The 8584-nt window shown below is 46.3% G+C and overlaps 1 long non-coding RNA gene across 1 annotated transcript in view; it reads left to right on the top strand.

Moving 5' to 3' along the window:
• LOC310844907 overlaps positions 1–8584 on the top strand; it is a 100271-nt gene that overhangs the window by 55880 nt on the left and 35807 nt on the right. The gene's annotated exons all lie outside the window — the stretch shown is intronic.

The following is an 8584-nucleotide window of genomic DNA, read 5'->3' as shown; positions in this document are numbered from 1 at the left end:
CAAACATAGTACAGATGGAAATAAAATAAATATGAGTAGTGATTTTACAACCTTTGGATTCCAACTTTCCCTCCCCTCTTTCCCCTTTGCGTTTCACCTATCCCTCTACTTCTAATATCTTCCTGGAGTTCCCACATTACACTATATCCCTCAGGTTCTTTGCCAGTCTTTAATTACGAGTGTCCAATCATAGAAGGAGTCTATCAAAAAAGGGGCCCATTTCTTCTATCCAGGTTTTTATATCCAGGAGTAAAAACTCCAATTTTGTTTCCATAAGCTTGTCAAACCTGGATATCCCAAATGTTCCCTCTCCCAGTTCTGTCCAGTTCTTGTTGTTTCCTTGTTCTTGTCAATCATTCTCCTCCTTTTTGTTTCTCTGTTCTCCCACAGAAATGTTCTTTTTCCAAAAGTTTCTAGTGTCTCTGCAGAGGCTTGTTATTCAGGAGCAAAGCATTGCATCATGTTCCTTTCATTTTCCAACAAATAGTTCCATTGTTTCCTGTAGTGTATAGACCTCTGTAGACAAAATAATGTTCCATTCCTGCAGTTTCCCAGGAGATTAAAAGTTCCATTCAACTGTTCAAGTTTCCTGTCAAAAACACATGCAATATCCCTCAGCTCCTCTAGATGGATTACAGTAGCAAAGTTCCCTTCCAGAATCACATCCACCAGTCCAAGTAGCTTGTTAGCCCATATTTGAAACAGTTTATGTTCAATTTATAACAAATGTAACCGGCAAAGTCCTCATAACAAAGTCTCTATTTTAATCTTCCTTTTTGACAGCTCTTTGACAGCTGTCAAAACCTCCATTGCTCTTCTCCAGGCAGTTTCACGAATCGCTCCAGGGATTCCGGGGGGGGGGTTGCTTTTTTAAAACAATTCCACTTTTCTCCTCCAGCTCAATCTTATAATTTTCCCTCGCGAAGTTGCTAATTCGGCGAAATAAGGTTACACTCGATCTTAGTTGTCCAGTCCTTTGTTTTGGCTCTTCTACAATTTAGGGGTGGGCTGACTTCCTTTTTTCCGCCTCCCCCGTTCGCTCCAAATTTTAAAAATTTATCCCTTTTTTTTAGTCCATATTCCAATTACTCACGGGTTCTTCTTTAGATCCAAATTTTCAATAGAAGAAGTCAGCGCTCTCCGCCGGATGGCATGCGGCTGCGCTCGGCAGGGATAGCAGAGAACTCAAAGCACCACGCTTCTCCCCGGCACCCGATCCGTAGCCTTTAAAAAGGCTCCTTCATGAGTCGGGAGAGCGCTAACGGTGCCAGCCGAGTCTCCATGTCCACGGCCTCCTCTGGCCGTGGTTTTTAAGGGTCCCCGCATCGCCGGTGCGGTAGGACCCAGCCCCTGCCAAGCAGGCTCCCTCCGAAGCTCGGAGGGAGTCCGCCATTCGGCGATGGCGCCGACCCGGAAGTCCTGATTTACCTTTTCTTGAAGGGTAAGGACGGTGGAGTTGATCTGCCCTCAGCTAAATCCTCCTTTCTGCGTTTAAATCAGGAATCTCCCCCTCAACACGCCCCCCCACCCCACTTTATACATGAATGGTGCAGATGTCATCAAGCCAATGCTGGGTTTCGTCCAGTGAATCATTAGCTTACATGGTGGGGGGTTGGACTAGATGACCTGGGGAATCCCCTTCCAATTCTACAGTTCCGATTCTATGAATTGTGAGCATTGCTGGGGAAGCTACGGAATGTTAAGCATCAGTCAGGCTAGGACTGAGAAAGGACAACTGAAAACATCAAAGGGGTTGGAGCCCTTGACAAAAAGGTTGGAAATAAAACTTCACGATGGCATCACGTTGTTCTGCAATATTGGGGCGCATCCAGTCGTGCATCGTTTGAGGGGTGAAGCCTCCCTGGAGGTCCCCTTGTTCCGTTACGGCCAAGCTCCAAAGAAACCTGTTTGTGTTTGCCGAGTGGTTGGTCCTTCTGGCAATCACAAACACATACCCTCCCAGGAACAGTTTTTCACCTTGGGAAGACCCGTTGGTTTGCTTCAGCTGGCCAAACAAATGTTTAGTCTGAGACATCTGCCAAGCGCCTGATATTTTTATTTTAAATATTTTTTATTTATTTTCCATTTAATAATATACATTCACCTCATCATTTTCTACTTTACCACCCTGGCTCTTTAGAGCCTGTCGACTTCCTTCCCTCCCGCCTCATGGCTTTCAAAATTAACCTTTATATCGTTGCAGTTTGTACAAGGTAGAAAATTTCTCATTACAAGTCTTCAGACAACCCTGCTAGGGATGTTAATTGCTTACAATAATCTTTCAGGTATCGTATAAATTTACTCCAGTCCTTTTGGAATACTTGATTATGTTGGTTTCAGATTTTTCCTGTCAGTTCTGCAAAGTCCATCATCTTCATCTGCCACTCTTCTTTCGTTGGACTAAAGGGATTCTTGATGCAGTTGTTGCATACATAAAGAATCTTTTAACTTCCCTTCGTATCTCTTCACCCACTATACCCAATAAAAAGGCTTCTGGTTTTTTAGCAAAAGTATTTTAAAACAGTTTCCCAGAAAGCCTTTAACTCATTACAAGTCCACAACATGTAGTAGAAGATACCTTCCCTTTCTTTACATTTCCAGTGCTTTTAAAGAGAATGTTATGAAAATGATGTATAGATGGTACTTAGGTAAAGGTAAAGGGACCCCTGACCATTAGGTCCCGTCGTGACCGACTCTGGGGTTGCGGCGCTCATCTCACTTTATTGGCCGAGGGACCCCGCGTACAGCTTCTGGGTCATGTGGCCAGCAGGACTAAGCCGCTTCTGGCGAACCAGAGCAGTGCATGGAAACGCCATTTACCTTCCTGCCGGAGTGGTACCTATTTATCTACTTGCACTTTGACATGCTTTCAAACTACTAGGTTGGCAGGAGCTGGGACTGAGCAACGGGAGCTCACCTTGTCACAGGGATTCGAACCGCCGACCTTCTGATCGGCAAGTCCTAGGCTCTGTGGTTTAACCCACAGCGCCACCCGCCTCCTGAAATGGTACTTAACACCAGCTAAATTAGCTAAAATGTACAAGACAAGAACCAACGACTGTTGGAAATGCAAGTGCCTGATTTTTCACTCCAGACGAGTAAAAGCTGGAAGGGTGCAAAGTTAAGTCAGGGCGAGCTTTGGAGGGGAAAGTGTGTGGGTGCCACCTGAAAAGCAAAATCAGAAGAAGTCCATGTTTACTCAGGAGCAGGAGGGAAAGGCGCGGATTCCCTCTTTGCAGGTATGCCTTTAGGCACCTCTGGAGTAGGGCGGTGTTTGCTCCACCAGCTTAAAACGCAGCTAGCTTGTTCAATTTCTCAATTTAGATCAAAGCTGGCTTGGGGACGACGACGCATCAAAGTGCAGCATTTCGTAAGGAAGGAAAGGATAGATGCGGATCATGGCCAATGTCGCGGGAACATCATTTCCCAAACCAGCCGTGGGAATGCCCTCGATGCAGAGTAAACAGGAGTTGTGGACACAATCTGAGTGTGAAGCTGTGAGAACAGATGGAGCAGAGTTTGAAAAGGGATACTCGAGAGGAACATCTTCCTCACAGAACTGTAGGGAAGCCAATCCCCCTCTCTCATGGCTATCAGCCAGAAATGGGAATACAAGACGTTCTTCCCATGGTATTTTATTCAGTATTCGGGGGGGTATTATTCAGTATTCGGGGGGGGCACCTCTCAGGTAATGGCTTTGCTCTGAGTAAAGTCCCATGCCCTCCGTCTCTCCTATTCAGTTCCGGATTTACGTATAAGCTAAACAAGCTACAGTGGTACCTCGGGTTACAGATGCTTCAGGTTACAGACTCCGCTATCCCAGAAATAGTGCTTCAGGTTAAGAACTTTGCTTTAGGATGAGAACAGAAATTGTGCTCCAGCAGCGGGGCAGCAGCAGCAGGAGGCCCCCTTAGCTAAAGTGGTGCTTCAGGTTAAGAACAGTTTCGGGTTAAGAATGGGCCTCCGGAATGAATTAAGTATGTAACCAGAGGTACCACTGTATAGCTTAGGGCCCCACTCTCTTGAGGGCCCCCCAAAAAAAAATCAAAGGGGGAAAAACTGGATGTACATTTCCAAAATATAAAATAAAAAACAAATAAAATAAAACCTGCATACAGCAACAGTGTTTTGTGTTGTGTAGGCTCCTATGATGTAAGTCATGGGCCCCGCCTGCTCGCCTGCTCCCTAAAATATCACTGGTTTGCTCCTTTCTATATATAGGGTGCCTACATTCTGCATGGACTTGTTGCATGGCAACATTGGCAAATGGCTTTAGATACCTATTAGGTCCATATATTACCATATAGCATAGTTTTCTTCTTGCTGTCTCTCAACATTTCAGGGGCGCCCCTGGCTGTTCATCTGCTGCAGACAAAAGGATAGATTTCTTTATGCAATGACTAATCGCTGCTTTTTTAAAAAAAAAAACACATGAGAGGTTCAGGGAAAATGTGTCTGTCAAAGGCTGCTAGTTGCAATAGCTATGAGCAGAAACTCTCTGTATACCTCTGGATTTCCTAGGGACATATACCTGAGTATTTGTTCCAAAGCTCTGGGGCGATCGCCAGGAATCTGCTCCAGCAGGGCTGTCCATCATTCCTCCGCTGTCAATATTCTGTTGCTGACACTTTGCCGTGGAGCAGTTCGGACTGTTCTTTACCAAGCTCTGATTTTTCCAAAACTCCCATGGGGAAAAGCAGGCAGACAACGCTGATGATAGCCGGTTCTGGGGCCAAATTCTAGCTTGTTTGTAAATCAGGACCCAAGTAGCATTGAGAGCTCTGCCAAGTGTCTCTGTCTCCTCCAGGAAATCTCTGTGTGTGTGTGTGTGTGTGTGTGTGTGCGCGCATCTCTTTTCATAATGTACAAGCATCTAAAGAGACAGGTGTACAATGTTCTTTTGCTGACATATTGCCACTGAGCAGTCAGGAGCTTCATAACCTTACCCCTTATGAGCTCACTTGAGTGCTTTGGTAAAGGTAAAGGGACCCCTGACCATTAGGTCCAGTCAAGACTGACTCTGGGGTTGCGGCACTCATCTCACTTTACTGGCCGAGGGAGCCGGCATACAGCTTCCGGGTCATGTGGCCAGCATGACTAAGCTGCTTCTGGCGAACCGGAGTAGCACACGGAAATGCCGTTTACCTTCCCGCTGGAGCGGTACCTATTTATCTACTTGCACTTTGACGTGCTTTCAAACTGCTAGGTGGGCAGGAGCAGGGACCGAGCAACGGGAGCTCACCCCATCGTGGGGATTCGAACCGCCGACCTTCTGATCGGCAGGTCCTAGGCTCCGTGGTTTAACCCACAGCGCCACCCGCGTCACGTGAGTGCTTTGATTGATGGAATTAGTCCTGTTCCAGGTGCCACGTAATACCCACCCCGCCCTTGTAAGAACTCAGTCTTTTAGTGTGGCAGAGGCCACACTTTGGAACTCCCTGCCACTTGATTATCAGGCAAGCGCCTTCACCGTACTCTTTTTGGGCGCCTGCTAAAAACATCCTTGTTAGACAAACCTATCCAGATGTTTAGAAAGTTCATGCGAGCTTTAATGTTTTTAGTCTATTGTTATTGCAATTTTTCTAAAGTTTTAACTTATTGTCAGTTTTCCTTCGTGATAATGGTATGTCTTTTGTAAAGCGCTTTTTTATTTTACAAACAAGCAGTGTATGTTATGTGAAATAAACAATAATAATAAATAACCTCTGACTGCCTGATTGCCAACGGCTGGGGTGCTTGCACAGAATCTGGCAACAGCTGACATTTAGCCTCTTTTATATACCATGAAAAGCTTCCAATCTTTTGGGCACATTCCTGTCTTATTCAAGAAATAATGCATACATCTCTTTATTACCGTATTTTTCGTCCCATAGGACGCTCCATCCCATAGGACGCACCTAGTTTTTTGGGGGGGAAATAAATGAATTTCCCCCCCTTTATTTCCCCCCCCCAAACCAGGTCGGGGAAGATGTCTGCCCAGCCCACGGGGCGCTCTGCCTCAGGGACGGGGCGCTGCTATCCACAGTGTAGATAGCACGCTGTGGATGTTTGCCCGGCGCGTGGGGCGCTCTGCTCCAGGGCGCCCCACGCGCCGGGCGGCAGGCTGCTGTCCGCAGCCTAGGGAGCCCTGCGGGAACTCCTGCAGGCTCCCCAGGCTTGCTGATAGCTTCCTGAAGCCTGGAGAGCTCACAGATTTCCCCTTCATTTTTGGAGGGGGGAAAGTGTGTCCTATAGGGCGAAAAATACGGTATGTTGAGGAAGGCACAGGCTGAATCCCCAGATTCATCTCCAGACAGGGCTGGAGATAGAGACCCCCGTCTGAAATCCAGGAGAGATGCTGCCAATCAGTGTTTACAATACTCAGCTGGATGAACCAGTAGCCTGATTCAGGATAAGGCAAAGTCCTAAGTTTACACGAATCTAGAAAAAAACTCTCATGTCTTTGAAAGGTAGCATGGGAGACGTCCCCTTAGAGCAGTGGTGGCCAAACTTCTCCCTCTAGCTGTTTAGGGACTACAATTCCCATCATCCCTGACCACTGGTCCTGTTAGCTAGGGATGATGGGAGTATTAAAATACTGCCCTTCAATGAGGCCAAACTTAAATTCACAGAACGTTTATCTACTTGCACTAGTGTGCTTTCGAACTGCTAGGTTGGCAGGAGCTGGGACAGAGCAACGGGAGCTCACTCCGTCACGGGGATTCGAACCGCCGACCTTCTGATCGGCAAGCCCAGAAGGCTCAGGGATTTAGACCACAGTGCCACCCCTCCAAGTGTCCCTATTTTCCAGGGACAATCCCAGATTTACAGAAGCCATCCCGGTTTCTGATTTGATCCTGGAATATCCCACTTATTCCTTAAAGCCAGAGAAGTGGCCGAGCGTTGGTGCCCTGTTCTGTTCTTTCCTTGTGGCTAGCAAAAAGTAGAATAAATTTTGCAAAGGAATGACACACAGTCGCGGAATTCATAACTGGTTGCAGAATTCAGCTTTTCCCGATGCAGAATTTTGCTCATTTATTTTAGCACACATCAGTCTACCTCCTTAAATGCAGGCAAACATTTATTTGGGATTGTTTGGGGACAAAAGCCACTTTGTTCGGGGGCAATTCAGAGTGAAGAAATGAGGTAGGGACAGAGTCAGCCTCCACTCCTGCTATTGCCACCTTTTAAAAAAAAAAAAAAAGCAAAGTTTCCAGCAGAAAGATAACAAGTACAATAAATAGGAACAACAAAGCAATAAACTCGACAACTAAGTAATCACTGGGCAGACTTTGATTGCTCTTCTGGAGGCAACAGCATTTCCTGTTTTAAAATGTCATGGGAGTAATGTTAGGAAGCCGCAAGACCATCCATTTCAGCTCCACCGAAATCACTTGAGTGGTTTGTGAAGTGCAGTTTGATTTTCTTCTCTCTAAAATTAACAGTGCTTTCAGAAAAAGGAAAGAGAAGTGTGGAAAAAATATCACAGGTTACAGAGAGAGAGAGAGAGAGAGAGAGAGAGAGAGAGAGGGAGAGAGGGAGAGGGAGAGGAAGGAAAGGAAAGGAAAGGAGAGAGAGAGAGAGAGAGAGAGAGAGAGAGAGGGAGGGAGAGGGAGGAAAGGAAAGGAAAGAGGGAGAAAGAGAGAGAGAGAGAGAGAGAGAGAGAGAGAGAGAGAGAGAGAGAGAAAGAAAGAAAGAAAGAAAGAAAGAAAGAAAGAAAGAAAGAAAGAAAGAACCACACCCTAGGCCAACCCCAACCTCTCTCACCACCAAAGGAACACAACTGAACAGCAAAGAACATGCACAAGCAACGCCGACACCAAACCCTGCATACAGTAAGTACAGTGGTACCTTGGGTTAAGAACTTAATTCATTCCGGAGGTCCGTTCTTAACCTGAAGCACCACTTTAGTTAATGGGGCCTCCTGCTGCTGCTGCGCTGCCAGAGCACAATTTCTGTTCTCATCCTGAAGCAAAGTTCTTAACCTGAGGCAATATTTCTGGGCTAGCAGAGTCTGTAACCTGAAGCATATGTAACCTGAGGTACCACTGTAAAATAGAGATATCACCACCCCACCCCACCCAAACCCTTCTTTCCCATCTCCCACCTCTTTCCCCCTTTTCTTCCTAATGTCTCAACAAATGAAACTGATTTGTAAAAATGTTACATGGGGGGGGAAATACAAGAGAGAGACATTGCACACACTTTTGTAAATCAAGAAAATATTTAATTTAAAAAGAATAAACAAGAGTGAGAAAGCAAGTCACGCTCTGTCGTAGACGGAAAGCTCAGTTGGTAGAGCACGAGGCTTAATCTCAAGAGTTGTGGGTTCTAGCCCCACATTGGGTGAAAGATTCCTACATTTCAGGGGGTTGGACTAGATGACTCTAGTAAGGTAAAGGTAAAGGACCCCTGGACGGTTAAGTCCAGTCAAAGGTGACTATGGGGTTGTGGCATTCATCTCACTTACAGGCCAAGGGAGCCGGCGTTTGTCCACAGACAGCTTTCCAGGTCATGTGGCCAGCAAGACTAAACCGCTTCTGGCACAACGGGACACTGTGACGGAAACCAGAGCGCATGGAAGTGCCGTTTACCTTCCCTCTGC

Source organism: Podarcis gaigeae (assembly GCF_964106915.1).
Source record: "Podarcis gaigeae genome assembly, chromosome: 1".
NCBI classification, from domain to species: domain Eukaryota; kingdom Metazoa; phylum Chordata; class Lepidosauria; order Squamata; family Lacertidae; genus Podarcis; species Podarcis gaigeae.
This window is presented reverse-complemented; position numbering and strand designations above follow the sequence as displayed.